This window comes from Urocitellus parryii, chromosome 1 (assembly GCF_045843805.1).
Source record: "Urocitellus parryii isolate mUroPar1 chromosome 1, mUroPar1.hap1, whole genome shotgun sequence".
Taxonomy (NCBI): Eukaryota; Metazoa; Chordata; class Mammalia; order Rodentia; family Sciuridae; genus Urocitellus; species Urocitellus parryii.
In genome coordinates this window covers 171839701-171862234 of record NC_135531.1, presented here as the reverse complement: position 1 = coordinate 171862234, position 22534 = coordinate 171839701, and positions in this window count along the sequence as shown.

Here is a 22534-nt window from a genome sequence, read left to right as displayed (position 1 = left end):
ACCTAACACTAACCCTAACTCTAACACTAACACTAACCCTAAACCTAAGTATAACCATAACCCAAATAGTAATGCTAACACAAAAAATAAACCTAACCTTAACACTAATCCTAACCCTAACCCAAAATCTAAACCCAAATCTAACACTAACCCTAAGTCTAAACCTAGCATGAATCGTAAACCTAACGCTCATTGTAACCCTAACAAAACTAAAACCCTAAACTTAACTCTAAACCTAATACTAACCCTAAACGTAACCCAAACCCTAACCCTAACCCTAACCCTAACCCTAACACTAACCCTAAACCTAACCCAAATCGTAACCGTAACTCTAAACATAATCCTAACGGTAACCGTAACACAAACCCTAATCCTAACCCTACAACTAATTTTAACACAAACCCTGACTCTAATTTTACACTAACACGTATTCTAACCCTAACTCTAAACCTAATCCTAAACCTTAACCTAACCCTAATCCTAAACCTAATCCTAACACTAACTTTAACCCTAAAACTAACACTGACCCCAACACTAACCCTAACCATTACACAAACCGTAACTCTAACCATAACCCTTAACATAACCCTAAAACTAACTCTAACCTAACACTAACCCTAAAACTAACCCTAACCTTTATCCTGTGACACTAACCCTAACCCTAACCCTACAAAGAACCCTAAACTTAAGCCTTGTCCTAACCGTAACACTAACACTAACCCTAACTCTAATCCCAACACTAACTCTATGACTAAACCTAACCATAACCCTACACTTAACACTAATTCTAACCCAAACACGAAAACCCTAACCCTAACCCTAACACTAACCCTAACTCTAATTCTAAATCTAACATAAACCTATCCCAAAACATAACACTAACCCTAAAACTAGACCTAATCCAAACACTAACGATTACACTAACCCTAACTGCCGCAACCTGGCTGGGCACAGAAACACGAACCGCTCAAGCGGGAAACAAAGCTTTATTTAAAAAAGCTGCCAGCATCCCGTGTGCCCTGCTAGCCAGCCGGTCGACCCACATGTGTCACCGGAACCGGGCGCCTGGACCTCCCCCGGAAGTTCCCTCCTACTATCCTTCCCCAACCAATGGGAACTCTCCCATTACATGAGTGACATGAGTAACCTAAGTCCCATAACAGGCTGAGGTGAACAGCAGGAGTCCAATTTTCATATGAATGTAAAGCTTAACATAATCATATCATCTCAATGGCTAGCTGGCAGTCACCTAAACCAAAGGTACCATGTATCATAATACTTTTGCTGTGGCTCCTAGCACCTAACCATAACCCTAAACCTCGCCCTAACCCTATAAGTAACCCTAAACCTAAACTTAAATCTATCACTTATCCTAACGCTAACCTTCACCCTCAATCTAACTCTAACCCTTAACCTAAATCTAAACCTAACACGAACCCTAACCTAAAAATAACACTAACCCTAACCCTAACCCTAATATAACACTAACACTAACCCTATCCATAACCCTAATCCTAAACATAACCCTAACCCTAACCATAACCATAACCCTAAGTGTAACCCTAAGAAAAACCCTAAAGTTAAGCCTAACACTAAACATAACCCTAACACTAACCCTGAACCTAATTCTAAACCTAACCCTAACCCTAATCCTAACACAAATTATAACAATAACCCTAATTCAAAACCTAACATTAACCGAACCCTAACCCAAACAGTAACACTAACCATAACCCTAAACCTAACCCTAAGACTAACCCTAACCCTAACCCTAACACTGAACCTAAGCCTCAGGCTAACTCTACCCATAACCCTAACACTAAACCTAACACGAACCCTAAAGCTAACTCTAAACCCAACACTAATCCTAATGCAAACTCTAACCCTAAAGCTAACCAAAAACCTTAAAATAACACTAACCAGAACTCTAACCCTAACACTAACATGAATTGTAACTGTAACCCTTAACCAAACAGTAAAATTAACCCTAACTTAAATTCTAACCTTATCCCTAAATCTAACCCTATCCCTGATCCTAACTTTATTTCTAATACTAGCCCCAACCCCAACACTAAACCTAACCCTAACACTAACTCTAAACCTAACCCTAACCCTAACAGTAACCCAAGCCTCACCCCAACCCTTACCCTAACACAAACCCTAAACCTAACCCTAAACTTAACAATAACACTAATCCTAACCCTAAACATAACCCTAAAACTAACAGTAACCCTAACCCTAACACTAACCATAAACCACACCCAAAACCTAACACTAAGACTAACCCTAACCCAAACCCTAACCCTAATCCTAACACTAACACTAACCATAACCATAACCCTACCCTAACCTAACCCTAAGCCTTACACAAAACCTAACCTAAACCATAACCCTAACCCTAACCCTCACACTAAAACTAACACTAACCCTAACCCAAATGTTAACACTAAATCTTACCCCAATGCTAACCCTAACACTAACTCTAAACCTAACTCTAAACCTAACACTACTGTTAACCCTAATTGTTAACCTAACACTAACCCTAACCCTCATTGTAACCCTAAAACTAACCCTAATACTAACCCTAAGCTTCACTGCAACCCTAATACTAAATGTACCACTAAACCGAACCCTAACACTAAACGTAATGCTAAATCTAAACCCATGACAAACCCTAACTCTAACTCTAATGCTTAGTCTAATACTAACCGTAATCCTAATCCTAAACCTAAACCTTACATAAACATAACCCTTCCCTAACAATAACTATAACAATAACCCTAACTCTAAACCTTACCCAAACCTAACCCTAGCCCTCACAGTAACCCTAACCCTAAACCTAACACTAATACTAACTCAATACCTAACATTATACCTAAACCTAATTATAACCCTAACCGAAACTCTAATGCTAAACCTAACACTAACCTTAACACTAACCCTAACTCTAAACCTAACACTAGCACTAACCCTAACCCTCACACTAACATGAACTCTCTCACCCTATTCCTAACCTTTACCTAAACCTAACATAAACCTAAATTTAATTCTAACTGTAACACTAAACCTAATAGAAAACCTAAGCCTAAGTTTAGCACTTAACATAACCTTAACCATAAAACTAATCGAACACTAACAATAACCCTAACCCTAACTCTAACGCTCACCCTAACCCTAAACCTAACACTAATCTCAATCCTAAACCTAACACAAACAAAAAACTTAACCCCATTCGAAACCCTAACCCTAACACTAACACAAGACCTAAATCAAAAACTAACCCTAACCATATTACTAACCCCAACCCTAAAGTTAACACTAAATCTCACATTAACCCTAAACCTTACCCTAACCCTAAATCTTTATCTAAAACTAACCCTAACTCTAACGTAACACTAACATTAACCATAATTCTAACCCTAACCCTAACCCTAATAATAACCCTAACCCTAACACAAACTCTAAACTTAAACCTAACCCTAACCCTAAAACTTACCCCAATCCTAACCCTAACACTAACCCTAACCCTAACACAAACCCTAACCCTAAACCTACCATAACACTAATTCTAACACTAATCCTAACCCTAACCCTAAATCTAAAACTAAACCTAACTCTAACCCTAACCCTATCTGTAACCCTAAGCCCAACCCTAACCCTAACTCTCACCAACACAAAACCTAAACCTCACCCTAACCCTAACCCTAAACCTATAACTAACCCTAACAATAACAGTAAACCTAACCCTAACACTAACCCTAACCCTAACACAAACCCTAACCCTAAACCTACCATAACACTAATTCTAACACTAATCCTAACCCTAACCCTAAATCTAAAACTAAACCTAACTCTAACCCTAACCCTATCTGTAACCCTAAGCCCAACCCTAACCCTAACTCTCACCAACACAAAACCTAAACCTCACCCTAACCCTAACCCTAAACCTATAACTAACCCTAACAATAACAGTAAACCTAAACCTAAATATAACCCTATCCGAAACACTAATGCTAAACCTAAACCTAACACTTCACCCTAACACTAATCCTAACTTTAACCCAAACCCTAAACCTAAACCTAATACGAACGCTAATACTAACATCAACCCTAACCCTAACCATAACCATAATTTAACCCTAAAACTAGCTTTAACACAAACACTAATCCTAAATCTAAACCTAAACCTAACCCTAACCCTAATATTAACCCTAATGCTAACTTAACTCTAAACCTAATGCTAAATTTTATCATAACTTAAACTATAACACTAACCATAATCCCAACACAAACAGTAACCCTAAACCTAACACTAACCCTAACCTTAAAACTAACACTAACCCTAACCCTAACAATAAAACTCACACTAATTGTAACCATAATCCTAACCCTACAACTAAAACTTACTCTAACCCTAATTCTAACCCTAACCATAACATTAAACCTAACCCTAACCCTAACAATGATAGCCCTAACCCTAACCAAAATTCTAACCTCAACCCTAACCCTAGACATAACCGTAACACAAACCATAACCCTAAACATAATAGAAACCTAACCCTAACCAAACCTAACACTAACCCAAAACCTTAACCTATCACTAACACTAACCCTAAACCTATCCCTAACACTAACCATACCCTAATCCTAATGGTAAGAAAATCCTTAACCCTAAACCTATCGATAACACTAACCCTAAAACTATCCCTAACCTTAAAACTAAACCTAACCATAAACTTAACCCAAACACTAGCCATAACCCTAAACCTAACAGTAAACCTAACCCAAACACAAACCCTAAACCTAACCCTAACCCTAACCCTACCAGTAACTCTTACCCTAACCCAAACTCTAACCTAACACTATCCCTAAGCCTCACCTTAACACTAACCCTAACCCTAACACTAACCCTAACCCTAATTCTAAAACTGTTTGGAAACCTATCTTTGACACTAATCCAAACACTAATCCTAACCCTAAACATAACAATAACCCTAACACTATCCCCAACCCTAACCCTAAACCTAAACCTAACCTAATTCTAACTCTAATCCTAACCCTTATTGTAACCCAAACTATAGCAATAACCATAAGCCCAACACAAACCCTAACCCTAAACTTAACACTAACCCTAACTCTAAATCTAACAATAACCCTAACTCTACCCCTGACACTAAAACTAACACTAATTTTAACCATAACCCTAACAGTAAACCTAAAACTTATGTTAATCCTAATTCTAACCCTAAGCCTAAAATTAAACCTAATCCTAATTCTAAAACTAACCATAACCCTAACCCTATCCGCAATTCCAACCTCAACCCGAAACTAACCCTAAGGGTAACAAAAACCATAACTCTGACCACAGCTATAACTGAAACCTAACCCTAACCAAAACCTAACCTACCACTAACCCAAAAGTTTACCCTATCCCTAACACTAACCATAAACTTAAACCTATCCCTATCACTAATCACACCCTAACCCTAGCCCAAATGGTAAGAAATACCTTAACCATTAACCTAACGATAATACTAACCTAAAAATTCTCCCTATCCCTAACAGTAAACCTAACCCTAAACTTAACTCAAATACTAACAATAACCCTAACACTAACCATAACCTAACCAAAACACAAACCATAAACCTAACCCTAACCCTAACATTAACTCAAACCATAACCCAAACCCTACCTAACACTAACCCATAGCCTCAACTTAACCCTAACCCTAATACTAACCCTAACCCTAATTTTAACAGTATCTATAAACCTAACTAACACTAACCCAAACACTAATCCTAACCCTAACCATAACCCTAAATGTAACACTAATCCTAACCCTAAACCTAACACTAAACATAACCTAACAATAACCTTAACCCTAACCCTAACCGTAACCCTAACCCTAACAATAACCTTTACCCTATAACTAACCCTGAACCTAACCCTAACACTTACCCTAAAACTAACCATAAACCTAACACTAAACCTATCCTTAACCCTAACCCTAACCCTAACATTAAACCTAACACTAACCTTAAACTACCCTGACCCTAACCCTAACATAACCCTAAACCTAACCATAACCATAACTTAACAAAAAACGTAACCCAAAACATAACCCTAACCCTAACATAACACTAACACTAACCGTTTCCTAAATTTAAACTTAATACTAATTCTAACACTAAACCTAACACTAACCCTAAACGTAACCCTAACCTTAACCCTAACACTAACCATTATTCTAACTCTAACACTAACACTAAACTCAACCGTATTCCTATCACAAACCCTAATCCTAAACCTAAACCTAACCTTAACCTTAAACTTAACCCGACACTAATATTATCCCTAACCCTAACACTTACCCTAACCTACCCGTAACCATAAAACTAACCCTAATCTAACTCTATGCCTTACTTTAACCCTCTTACTAACCATAACACAAAACCTAAATTGAACTTTAACACACACGCTAATCATAACACTTACCCTAAGACAAATCATAACATTAACTCTAATACTAACCCTAACACTAAACCTAGCCCTAATCCTAACCCTAACTCTAAAACTAAACCTAAACATAACCCAAACTCTAACTCTAACTCTAATTCTAACCCCAAAACTAACCCTAACCATAACCCTAAATGTAATCCTAAAATTAACCCTAAACTTAACCCTAACCCTAAATGTAACACTAACTGTAACCCTAATTCTAAACAAAAAGTATCCTTAAACTATCCCAAACCCAAACCCTAACCCTAACTCGAACCCTAACCCTAACTCGAACCCTAAACCTCACAGTAACCCCAACCCTAACCGTAACACTTAAACTAACACTGACCCTAACCTTAACACGAACCCTACAACTAAACACAACGTAACATTAAACATAAACCTAACCCTATCCCTAATCCTAACACTAAACCTAACCTAAACTCTAACCCTAACTCTAATGTAACCCTAATCATAACCCTAACAAAAACCCTAACCCAAACCATAACCTTAACCCTAACCTAACCCTAACCCTAAACCTTACATAACACTAACCCTAACTCTAAAACTAAAACTAATTCAAACCCAGATCTTAACACTAACCCTTACCCCAAACCTAACTCGATACTAACCCTAACCCTAAACTTAAACCTAACACTAAACTTAACTCTAACTATACCCTAACCCTCACATTAACCCTAACCCTAACACTAACCCTAACACTTACCATAACCCTAAAACTAACCCTAAGCCTCAATCTATACCTAATTCTAAAAATAAAACTATCCCTAACCCTAACCCTAACACAGGCTCTAAACCTAATCCTAACCCTATCACAAACGATAACTCTAATGCTAACACTAATCCTAATACTAACCCTAACGCTAAAACTAACCCTAAGACTAACTCTAATTCTAACTTTAAACCTAACCCTGATCCTAACCATAACCCTAAACCTAAACCTAACCCGAACCTAAACATAACCCCAACCCTAACCCTAACAATAATCCTAACCATATCCCTAATCCAAATCCCTACCCTAACCAACACCCCAACCCTAACACTAATGCAACACCAACCCTAACAATAATCCTAATTATAACACAAATCCTAACCCAAACCAAAACCCTATATTTAACCTAACCCTAAACCTAACCCTTAAATATCCCTAACCCTAAACCTCACCCGAAACCTAACCATAACTCTCCCGAATCGTAACATGAACCATAAATCTAACCCAAATCCTAATTTAACCCAAACCCTAATGCTAACCCTAACACTAATTCTAACATTAACCATAACTGTAGCCATTATACTAACCCTAACCTTAACCATAAATGAACCTAAACCTAACACTAAACCTAAATCTAACCCTAATCCTAACCTTTATAATAACCCTAAACATAACCTTAAGTGTAATCCCAACTCAAACCGTAACCCTAAAGCTAATACTAACCTAAACTCTAACCTAACTCTGAACCTAACCCTAACCTTGAAACCAAAACTGACTCTAATCCTAACCCTATCCCTAAACTAAAATTTTACCCTAAACTAAAATCTTACCCTAAACTAAAATTTTACCCTAACCCTAGCCGTAATCCTAACACTAAACCTAACTGTAATCCTAATTGAAACTCTAAACCTAACCCTAACTCTAACCCTAATAGCAACCCTAACCCTAACCCAAATATTAACCCTAACACTAACCCTAACCCTAACTCTAACACTAACCATAACCCTAAAAAAAACCCTACCACTACACCTAACAATAACCCTAATCCTAAAACTAAATCTAACCTTGACCCTAATTCTAACCGTAAGCTAACCTTAAACCTAACCCTAATCCTAAGACTAAACCTTAACCTAAATATAATGCTAAACCTAACTATAACCCTAACCCTAAGCCTAATGCTAACCCTAACCCTAACACTAACACTAACCTTAAAACTTAACCTAACACTAATCCTAACATTAACTTTAACATTAACCGAAAACCTAACCCTAACCCTAACCTAAACATAATCCTAAACCTAACCCTAACACTAACCCTAACCCTGACCTTATCTTGAACCCTAACTCACCTAAATCTAACCGTAAACCGAACCCTAACAGGAACTGGAACCGGAACCTTAAATAAAATCCTAACCATTACCCTAAGACAAATCCTAACCCTAATGCTAACACTAACCCTAAACCTAACCCTAACATAAAACCTACACTAACACTAATTTTAACCATAACCCTAGCCCTAACCCTAAATCTTACCCTAACCCTTACCCTAAAACTTACCTTAACATTTAACCTAACCCTAAACTTAACCCTAACCCTAACCCTAATTCTAACCCCAAACCTAATCCTAACTATAACACTAACCCTAACCCTAACCCTAACCCTAACCCTAATTCTAACCCTCTCCTTAACCATAACTCTAACCCTATCCCTAAAGTATCACTAACACTAACACTAACTCTATCCCTAAACCAAACCCAACCTTGACCCTAACCCTAATAATAGCCCTAAACGTAACCTGACCCTAATCATAAACCTAATCCTAAAACTAAACTTAGCCCTAACCCTAACACTAACTGCTAAGAGCCATTGCCAAGTAGGAATGACGCATGGCAATTTCTTTGTCAGCGTACTCCATGTTGCTTAGAGGAAGGACTCTCCATTGTGGAAATGGGCTTGCCTTCGGACCCAGGTCATTTGCAGTGACATTGCATGTATGCTTGAGTAAGGTGACTTTGCTCAAGGACCAGGGCGGATCCGGGTTTAGGGCAGATCAGGTTTTAGGGAGTATCCTGCTCCTTGGGTTTAGGGTGGTTCCAGGTTTAAGGTGTACTCTGCTGGGAGTAGGGCGTATCCTGCTGCCTCAGGCACTCCCCCTCCTTGAGTTCCCGTTGAGTTCTCGCGGGATTCAGAGAGTATTTGGGATTGAGAACGTGGATTTCCCCAGAATGTGTATAGAGTGCCGGTGTGAGTTCGGAAATAAAGAATTGCTGTTTGAATCTACAAGGCTGTGAGTGGCTCGTGATTTTGTGCCCAGCCAGACTGCAGCAACTAACCCTAAACCTAACACAAACCCTAAAACTAACCCTAACACAAACCCTAGCCCTAACAGTAACTTTAAATCGAACACTAATGCTAAGCCTAAACCTAAACCTAATCCTAACAATAACTCTAAACCTAATTCTATCCCTAACCCTAACAGTTACTTTAACCCTAACCCTAACCCTAACCCTAACCTAATACTAACCCTAAGCCTCACCATAACCTTAACCCTAACCCTAAAACTAACCCTAACACAAACCCTAGCCCTAACAGTAACTTTAAATCGAACACTAATGCTAAGCCTAAACCTAAACCTAATCCTAACAATAACTCTAAACCTAATTCTATCCCTAACCCTAACAGTTACTTTAACCCTAACCCTAACCCTAACCCTAACCTAATACTAACCCTAAGCCTCACCATAACCTTAACCCTAACCCTAAAACTAACCCTAATTCTAACCCTACACTAACCCTAAATCTAAGTCAACACTAACCCCATAACATCCTAAAAGTAACCATAACTCTAAATGTAACAATAACTTTAACTTAAACCCTATACCTAAACCTAACCCTAACACTAACCCTAAACCTAACCCTAACACGAATTCTAACCGTAAATGTAAATCTAAAATTAAACCTAACCTTAATCCTAACCCTAACACTAACCCTAAAACTAACCATAACCTTAACACTAAACTTAAACTTATTCCTAAACCTAACCCTAACCCTAACACTAACCCTAATGCTAACACTAAACCTAACACTAACCCTAAACCTAACGTTACCCTAAACATAACCCTAACCATAAACCTAACACAAATCCTATACCAAAACATAACCCTAACCATAACCTAACACTAACCCTAACACTTCCCTAACCGTAACATAACCCTAACACAAAAAAAACCTAACCCTCATCTAACACTAACCCTAAACCCTACACTAACCCTGTCACTAACCCTAAACCTAACATAACCCTAACACTAACAGTAACAGTAACACTAACCCTAACCCTAACACTATACCTGACCTACCTGTAACTGTAAAACTAACCCTAACCCTAAACATACACCTCACACTAAACTTCTTGCCAACAATAACCCCAACTGTAACACTAACCCTAACTCCAACCCTAACACTAACTTTAAACTTATGTACAACATTAACCCAAATACTAATCCTAAACCTAACCATAACCCTAAATGTAACTCTAATCCTAAACCTAACCCTAACACTAAAACTATTTTTTAACCTTAACCCTTACAGAAAACCTTAACCTAAACCTTACCCTAAATCAAACCATAATTTTTACCCTAAAGCTAACCTAACACTAAACATAACCCTAAACCTATCGCTAATTCTAAAACTTACCCTAACCCTAACCCGATCCCTAAACCTTACCCTAACTTAAAAAACTAACCTTAACCCTGAGTGTAATCCTAACCCTAACATTAACCAAATCCTAACCCTACCATAACACTAATTCTAGCCCTAACCCTAACCCTAAAATTAACCCTAAACATATCCCTAAACCTAACACTATCCCTAACTTTAACACTAACACATACACTAAACCTAACCCTAAACTTAACCCTCTCACTAACCCTAACCCTAACAAAAACCCTAACCCTAACAATAACCCTAAAACTAACACTAACACCAACACTAACACTAACCATATCCTACCTGTAAACCTAAAACTAACCCTAAATCTAATCCTAAACCTCATTCTAACTCTAATCCTAACAATTAACCTAACTCTAGTCTTATCACTAACCCTAACAGAAACTCTAAACCTAACTCTTACCCTAACACAAAACATATCCCTGAACCTAAAACTAATATTAACACTAACCTTAACCATAAACCTAACTCTAAAACTAACCCTAAACCTAAACCAAACCCTAACTAAACCTAACCCTTAAAATAACGGTAACCATAACCCATATCCTAACTCTAAAATTAAGCCTGACACTAACCCTAATTCTAACCATAACACTAACCGTAACCTTAACCCTAGCCCTAACCCTAAACCTATCCCTAACCTAACACTATCCCTAACCCTAAACCTAACACTAACACTAAAGCTAACCCAAAACTTAATGCTATCCATAACACTAACCCTAACCCTCACACTATCACAGACCCTATACCTAACACTAAAAGTAACCCAAACCCTAACACTTACATTAACAAAAAACTCACCATAACCCTAACCCTAATCCTAAAACCAACTATAAATATAACCCCAACACTAACTCTAACCCTAACGTGAGACCTAACCCTAACACTAAACCTAAACCTCTCCCTATACCTAACACTATCCCTAACCCTAACGAAAACAAAAATACTAACCCTAGACCTAATGCTAAATCTAACACTAACCCTAATGCTAACACAAACCCTAACCCTAACCATAATACTACCCTAACCTTAACCCTAACCCTACCATAACCTTAACCCTAAATCTAACACTAACAATAACCCTAACACTTACACAAAACCTAAACCTTAACCTAGCACTAAACCAAACCCTATTCCTAACCCTAACCCCATCCCTAACACTAACACTTACCATAAAACTAAACCTAATCCTAACCCTAACAATAACCCTAACCCTAACAATAATCCTAACCCTAAACCTGAACTAACCCTATCACTAACCCTAACCCTAAACCTAAAACAATTCCTAACTCTAACCATAAACCTAACCCTAAACCCAAAGAGAACCCTAGCCCTAACCCTAACCCTTACATAAGCATAATATTAACCCTAAAGCTAACAAAAACCCTTACCTTAATCCGAACCCTAAGTCTCATCCTAAACCTAAACCTAAAATTAACATTAACCCTAACCCTAACCCTGACACTAACATAAAACTAACATTATGCCTAACCTCAACCCTAACATGAACCTAAACACTAACCTAATGTAACCCTAAACCTAACCCTATTTCTAACACTAAACCTAATCTTAATATTAATCCTACATTAACACTAACCCTAACTGTAACACTGACAAAAACCTAACACTAATAAACCTTAACCCTAACCCAAACACTAATCCGTACCATAAGTGTAACACTAACTGTAACCCTAAACCTAACCCTAACCTTATAACTCATCCTAACCCTAACCCTAAACCTGAAAATAACCCTAACACTAAACCTAACCATAACCTTAATACTAACCCTAAACCTAACTTTAAACCTTACCCAAACACTAATCCTCAACTTAACCCTGACCCTAATTGTAACACTAACACTAAGCCTAGCAATAACCCTAAATGTAACACTAACACAAAGCCTAATCCTAAACCTAACAGGAACTTTAACCCTAACCCTAACAGTAACCATAACCCTTACCCTAAATCTAACCCTAACCCTAAACCTAACCCTAACACTAACTGTACCCTAACCCGAAATTAAGCACTAACCATAATCCTAACCCTAAACCTAACCCTAATCTTAACCATAACAGTAACCATAACCCTAACCCTAACCTAACCCTAACAGTAACCCTAACCTTAACAATAACAGTAACCCTAACCCTAACCCAAAACCTAAACCGAACCCTAACACTAACAGTAAGCCAAACCCTAACCCTATCCCTAACCCTAATCCGTACATTAAAGCTAAACCTAACACTAAACCTGACATTAACCCTAATCCTTACCCTAACTGTAACCCTAAACCTAATTATAATGCTAAACCAAACACTAACGCTAACCCTAACTGTAACCCTAACACTAACACTAACATTAATCCTAAACTAACACTAACCCTAACCCTAACACTAACACTAACACAAACCGTAAGCTAAATTTTAACCCTAACCTAAATCTAACCCTAACCCTATCCTTACCACGAACCTTAAACACAAACCTAATCCCAATGCGAACACTAATTCTAAACCTTATTCTAAACCCAACTTTATCCTAATGCTATCACTAACCCTAACCCTAACACAAACATAAGCCTAAGCCTAACCCTCACACTAACACTCACACTAACCTGAACCCTAACACAAACCCTAATTTGAACACTAAACTAACCCTAATCCCAACCCTTACCTTAACCCTAAAAATAACCATAAACTTAACCCTAACTATAATTCTGAAACTCACCTTAACTCTAACCCTAAACCTAACCCTAATTCTAACACTAACAATCACCCTAAAACTAATCCTAACACTAACCCTAACACTAACGCTAACAAAAAATTTAACACTAACTTTAACCCTAACCCTAACACAATCCTAACTCTAACCATAACCCTAAACCTAACCATAACACTAACCCTAATCATAACTCAAAACCTAATCCTAACGCTAACACTAACCCTAAACCTAACCATAACCAAACCCTTACCCTAACACTAACCTTAACCCTAAACCTCACCCTATCACTAACATTAACCCTAACTCTAACCCTAACCAAACACTAAACCTAAACCTAACTGTAACCATAACACTAACTCTAAACGTACCCTAACCCTAACAGTATATTTAACCCTAACCATATAACCAACACTAACACTAAACCTAACACTAAAGCTAACCCTAACCCTAACCCTAACCTTAACATGAACCCTAATTCTAAACCAAACACTAACCCTAACACTAATCCTAAATCTTAACACTAACTCTATCCCTAAACTTAACCCTAATTGTAACACTAACTCTAACCCCACTCTTAATCCTAACCCTAAACCTAACACAAAACTTAACACTAACCTTAATCCTAGCATAATCCTAACCATACCCTAACACTAACCCTAACCCTAATACTAACTAAAATTCAAAACCTAACACTAAAACTAACCTAACCCTAAGCCTAAACCTAACCCTAACCCATAGAATAACACTAACCTCAAACATACCCCTAACCCTCACACTAACCTTAAACCTAACAATAACCCTAACACTAACCAATACCTATTCCTAAACTTAATATGATCCCTAACACTAATCCTTACACTAACTGTAACACTAACACTAATTCTTACATTAACCCTAACTCTAGCCATTACAGTAGCCCTAACCCTAATTCTAAGACAAAACATAACTCTAAGCATAACTCTAACCCTAAATTTTCCCTAATCCTAACCCTAACCATAAAACTAACCCTAACCCTAACCCAAACACAAAACCTAACCCTAACCTTAACACTAACCCTAACACAAACCCTAACACTAATCCTAACAATAAAACTAAACCTAACCCTAACCTTAACCCAAACCATGACCCTAACACTAACCCTAAACCTAAAACTAACTCTAAACCTACCACTAAACTTAACCCTAACATTTACCGTAAACCTAAAACCTACACTAACCAAAACACTAAACCTAATCCTAACCATAACCATAACACTAACCTTAACACTAACCCTAACCATTCCACTAAGCCCTATCCTAACCCAAACCCTAACCCTAACACTAATCCTAAACCAAATCCTCATCTTGACAGTAGCACTAATCCTAACCCGAACCCTAACACTAACACTAACATTAACTCTAATCCCAACACAAACCCTAACCCAACCATAATCCTAACCTTAATCTATTCCTAACCCTCACCCTTACCTAACCAGACCTTAACACTAACACAAAAACTAATCCTAAACCTAAATCACACACTAACACTACCACTAATTTTAACCCTAAACCTAAACTTAACACTAACCCTAACAGTAACAATAACACTAACTCTAACTGTAACCCTAACCCTATACATTACACTTACCCTAACCCTAAACCTAACTAACACGAAGCTTAACCCTAAACTCAACAATAACTCTAACCCTAACCCTAACATTAACCCTAATGCTAAATCTAGCCCTAAACAAACTTAAAACTAACCCTAACCCTAACCTTCACCCTAACCCTAACCCTAACAGTAACCATAACCCTAAACCTAATACTAACACTAACCCTAACCATTACACTAACACGAACCCTCATCCTATTTCTAACCTTAACCTAAACCTAACCGAAACCTAACCTTAACTCTCACCCTAACACCAAACCTAATCCAAACCCTTACCCTATCCTTCACACTAACCCTAACCATAACCATAAATCTAACCTAAAACTAACAATAACCCTAACCCAAACTCTAACCCTCACCCTAAACCTAAAGCTAACATTTACCCCAATCTAACCCTAACACGAAACCAAAACCTAACCCTTACCCAAAGCTAACCCTAAAACTAACCTTCACCGTAACCCTAACCCTAACCCTAATACTAACACAAATCCTAAACCAAACACTAACTTTATCCTAACCCTATCATTAACCCTAATTGTAAAAACCTAACTTTAAAACTGACATTAATGTTAAACCTAAACCCAAACCTAACCCTAAACTAAGCTTAAACCTTTACTAACCCTAAACATAACCCTAACCCCAACCCTAACCTTAATCCTAAAGCTATCCCTAACACTATCATTAATCCTACACCTCACCCTAACCCTAAACTTAACCTAACACTAACCGTAACCCTAACATAACAATAACCTTAACCTAATTCTAATCCTAACCCTAACACTAACCCTAATCCTAAAACAAACACTAACATTAACCCTAATGCTAATCCTAAAACTTATGCTAATATTAACCCTAACACTAACCCTAACCCAAACCCTAACCCTAACCCTAACACTACCATAACACTAATTCTAATACTAATCCTAAACCTAACTCTAACACTAAACCTAACTCTAACCCTAACCCTAATCAAAACACTATATCTAACCCTAATGGTAACCCTAAACCTAACCCTAACCCTCAACCTAACCATAAGCCTAACCCTCACCCTAACCCTAAACATATAACTAACCCTAATCCTAACAGTAAACCTAAACCTAACTATAATCCTATCCCAAACACTAATGCTAACATTAAACCTACCACTAACCCTAACTTTAACTTTAACCCTAAACCTAAACCTATCATGAACACTAACCCTAACACAAATCCTAACCCTAACCCTAACCCTAATTTAACCCTCACACCTACCCTAACACAAACACTAATCCTAAACCTAACCTTAACCCTAACCCTAACCCTAGCCCTAAACATAACCCTAACGCTAACCCTAACCTAACTCTAACCCTTATCATAATCCAAACTATAACATTAACAATAACCACAACCCTAATCCTATCCCTATCTCTAACATAACCATACCCTAATCCTAATGGTATGAAAAACCTTAAACGTAAACCTAACAATAACACTAACCCTAAAACTATCCCTAACCCTAACACTGAACCAAACCCTAAACTTAACACCAAAAACTAACACTAAACCTAACCATAACTGTAAACCTAACCAAACAAAAACCTAAACCTAACCCTAACCCTAATCCTACCATAACACTAAACCTAACCCTAATTCTAAAACTATCCATAAACCTCACGCTACAACTAACCCAAACACTAATTCTAACCCTAAACCTAACCCTAATCCTAACAATAACCTCACTCTAACCCTAATGCTAACCCTTAAGATAACCCAAACTATAACACTAACCATAACCCCAACACAAACCGTAACCCTAAAACTAACACTAACTCTAACAATAAGCCTAACCCTAATCCTAACACTAAAACTAACACTAATTGTAACCATAACCCTAATTTTAACCCTAAAACTTATGATAAGCCTAATTCTTACCCTAACCCTAACATTAAACCTAACCCTAATTCTAAAACAAACCCTAACCCTAATCCTAACCCTAACTGAAATTCTAACCCCAACATTCACCCTAAATCTGACGGTATCACAAACTCTAACCTTAACCCTAAACACAAATGAAACGTAACCCTAAACAAAACCTAACACTAACCCAAACACTTACCCTATCCCTAACACTAATTGTAAACCTAAACCTATCTCTAAAACTAACCATACCCTAAACCTAACCCTAATGGTAAGAAATAACCTTTTACTTAACAATAATACTAAACTTAAAATACTCCCTACCCTCAAAACTTAACCTATCCCTAACCTTAACCCAAACACTAACAATAAACCTAATTCTAACCCTAAAACTAACCCAAACACAAATCCTAAATGTAACCCTAACCCTAACAGTAACTCTAACCCTAAACCTAACCCTACCCTAACACTAAACCTAAGCCTCACCTTAACCCTAACTCTAACGCTAACACTAACCCTAATCCTAATTCTAATACTATCCCTACACATAACTCTAATATTAACCCAAACACTAATCATAACCCTAAACATAAACCTAAACTTAACAAAAACCCTAACCCTAAACCCTAACCCTAACACTAACACTAAACTGAACACTTACACTAAGCCTAAACCTAACACTAACCCTAACACTAACCCTAAAACTAACCATAACCCTAACACTAAACCTATTCTTAACCCTAACCCTAACATTAAACCTAACCATAACTCTAACAATAACACTAACCCCAAACCTATTTGTAATCCTAAACCTAACACTAACACTAACACTAACTCTAACCCTAACTCTAACCCTAACCTTCAACCTAATCCTAACCAAAACACTAACAAAAACCCTAATCCTAAACCTAAAACTAACCCTAACCATAACCCTAAACATAACTCTAATCCTAACCATAACTATAACCCTGACCCTTTCTCTAAACCTAACCCTAAACCTAGACCTATCCCTAACACTATCTCTAACACTAACCCTATCAAAAACCCTAATCCTAACTAAAACTACATGAAACACTAATCCTAATTCTAACCATAACCCAACCAAAAAATTACATCTAAACCTAACAGTAAACCTAGCCCTAACCCTAACATGAACATTAACTGTAACCATAAAATTAACCCCAACACAAACCAACAACGTAACCCTAAACCTAATATAAACCCTAACCTTTACACAAACCTTAACACAAATCATAAACCAAAACCATAACCCTAAACCAACCTAACCTTAACTTTAACCCTTACCTAACCATAACCATAACCCTTACCCTAGCACTAATCCTAACCCTAAACCTAACCCTAACACTAACCTTAATCTTAACCCTAACCCCAACTGCATTACTAAAACTAACCTTAACCCTAACCCTAACACTCAGCCTAAACCTATCCCTAACCCTAAACCAAACACTAACATTAACCCTAAAGCAAACACTAACACTAACAATAACACTAACCATAACATGAATTCTAACCCTAACACTAACTCTAACCCTACCGTAACACTAAAACTAACCTTAACCCTAACCCTAAATTTATCACAAACCCTAACCCTAACAGAAACCCTAACCCAAAACCTACAATGAACCCTAAAACTTACAAGAACCATAACCCTATAACTAATGCTAAAACTAACCCTAACACTAAACCTAAAACTAAAACTAAACGTAACCCTAACCCTAATCCTAACCTTATCACTAAAACATATCCTAAGCCTACTCTAACCCTAACCCTTACCCTAACACTAATCCTAAACCTAACTGTAACCCTTAGCCTAAACCTATTCTTAACCCTAACACTAACCCTAACTCTACCCTTAACATAACTCTAAACCTAATTCAACAGTAACTCTAATTCTAACTCTAAACCAAACCCTAACCATAACCCTCAACCTAACAGAAACCATAACCCTAACCCTAACACTAACCCTAACCCTATCACTAACACTAGAACTAACCCTAATCCTAACTCTTAAACTAAACCTGACACTAACCTGATCCCTATCCCTGAATCTCACCCTAATTATAAAACTAATCCCAAACCCAAGCGTAACTAATACTCTAAAAATAACCCTAATCCTTACCTAATACTAACCCTAACCCTAACACTAACCATAACCCTACCCTTAACCCTAACACTAACCCTAACACTAAACCTAACCCTATCTAAAACCATAATCCAACCATAACCCTAAAAATAACCCTAACACACATCCTATTCGTAACCCTAAACCTAACAAATATCCTAACCTGATCCCTAAACCTAACCCAATCACTAACATTAACTCTAAACCTTCCCTAATCCTTACCCTAACACTCAACCTAACCCTAACCCTAAACCTAACAATAACTCTAACACTAACCCTAACACTAAACCTAACACAAACTCTAACCTTATCCCTAACTCTAACCCTAATCATAAACCTAATACTATCCCTTACACTAACCCTATTCCTAACACTAATCCTAACACTACTTCTAACCGTAAATCTAACCCTAATTCTAACACTTACCCTAACGCCAACCCTAAAATTTACATTAACCCTAACCCTAACTGTATCTTTAATACTGAACCTAACCCAAAACTAACCCTAACTCTTAACCCTAAAACAAAACCTAACCCTAAGCCTAAACCTAACAAAAACACTAACCCTAACACTACCGATAACCCTAAAACTCACCCTAACACTATACTTAACTCTAAAACTCACCCTAAACCTAATCTCAACCTAACCCTAAAATTTAGCCTAACCCCAATTCTAACCCTAATCTTAACACTTAGTGTAACACTAACCCTAAACCTAACTTTCACCGCAACACTAACCCTAACCCTAACACTAACTCTAACCCTAATACTATCCCTAACCATATCGCTAACCCTAACCCTAACCCTAGTAACAACACTGATCCTAACCCTAACATTAACACTAACTGTAAACCTAAACCTATTCTATCCCTAAACCTAACCCTCATCCTATGTGTAATCCTAACACTAACCATAATCCTAACACAAACTCTAACACTATCCCATATCCAAAACCTAACCTTAATATTAATCTTAACGGTAACCCTATCCCTAATCATAACAGTATCAAGAACGCTAACCCTAAGCCAAAACCTAACTCTACACCTAACCCTATCTCTATCTCTAAACCTAACCCTAAAATAATCCTAACCCTAACCCTAACCTTAAACTTCACCCTAAACCTAACTCTAAATCGAACACAAAACCTAACCCTAGACCTAACATTAATCCTATCCCTAACCCTAACCTAACCTTAACCCTAACCCGAAAACTAATCTTAAACCTAACAATAACCATAAACCTAAAACTAACTCTAACTCTAACCCTACCAGTTACTCTAAATCTAACCCTAACAAAAACCTTAACCCTAACCATAACCCTAACCTAACCATAACCATAACCCTAACCATAAACAAAATCCTAAACATAATCGAAATTCTAACCCTCTCCAAAACCCTAACACAAATCCTAACACTAACGCTAACCCTAATATAAACGCTAACACTAACCCTAACACTAACTCTAAACTTAAACATAAACCAAACCCTAACCTTAACACTAACCTTAACCCTAATGCTAACCCTAAACCTAACACTAAACCTAACCCTAACCCTTACCAAAACCGCAAAACTTACCCTAATGTGAACACTTATCCTAAACCTAAACCAAAACTTAACACTAACCCTAACACTAAACCTAAACATAACCATAGCCCTAACACAAACACTAACCCTAAACCTAATCTTAACCTAACCCTAACACTAACCCTAAGTCTAACCTTTACCCTAACCCTAACCCTAATGCTAACTCTAACATTAACCCTAAATCTAACCCTAATGCTAATCCGAACACTAACCAAAAAACTAACCCTAACTCTAACCCTAAAACTAAACCTAACCCTAATCAGAACCTGATCCGTTACCCTATCAATAACCCTAACTCTAACACTAAGCACACCCTTACTCTAATTATAACACTAACACTAACCCCAACACTAACAATAAACCTAACCCTAATACTAAACCTAACCCTAACCCAAACTCGAACCCTAACCATTACAATAAACCTAACCCTAACCCTAATACTCTCCCTAACCCTAATCCTAAACCTAACACCTACCATAACACAAACCCTAACAATAAACCAAATCCTAACCCGAAATTTAATTCTAAGCCTAATCCTAACCTTAAGCGTCAACCTAACCCTAACACTAACTGTAATACAAACCCTAACTCTAAACCTAACCCTAAACCTAAAGTTAACCCTAACTCTAACCCTAACCCTTACCCTCACCCAAACCCATACCCTAACCCTAAGAGTAACCCTAACCCTAACCCTAACACAAACTGTAACACTAACCCTAACCCTAACCCTATCTTATCCCTAAGCCTAACCCTACCCCATCCCTAACCCAAAACCTAACCCTACCTTAACGCTAAAATTAAACTTATCCCTAACTCTAACCCTAACACTAACACTAACCCTAACCGTAAACCTATATATAACCCTAATACAATCCTTATCCTAACCTAACAATACCCTAGCCCTATCCCTAAAACTAACCTTAATCCTAAACCTAACACTATCCCTAACTCTAACCCTAACCTAACCCAAACCCTAACCCTAACACTTACCCTAACCTTACTGTAATCTTAACACTAAGCTTAACCCGAATCCTAACAGTAACTGTAAACCTAATTGGAACCCCATCCCTAAAACAAACACAAACCCTAAAACTTACTCTAACACTAACAATAACTGTAACCCTAATACTAACCCTAACACTAACCCTAACCCTAAACCTAAACCTGAAACTAACACTAAACCTAACCCTAACATGGATCATTACCGCATCTCTAACTTAACGTAACCTTAACCCTAACCTAAGCCTAACCCTAACCTTTATCCTAACAATTATCCTAACTAACCCTAAACCTAACCAAAACACTAACCCTAATCCTAACCCTAAATCTAACCTAACCATAACTCTACCCCAAAAACTAACACTAAATCTACTCATAAACCTAAAACTAATCCTAAACCTAACTCTAAACCTAACTCTATCCTGAATCCTAAACTTAACGCTAACCCTAACCTAACCCTACCATAATATAAAATCTAATCCTAACCATTATCTAAACCTAATCCTAACTCTAACACCAAACATAATCCTAACACTAACCCTAACACGAACCCTAATTATATCCCTAACCCTAACCCTAACACAAACCCTAAA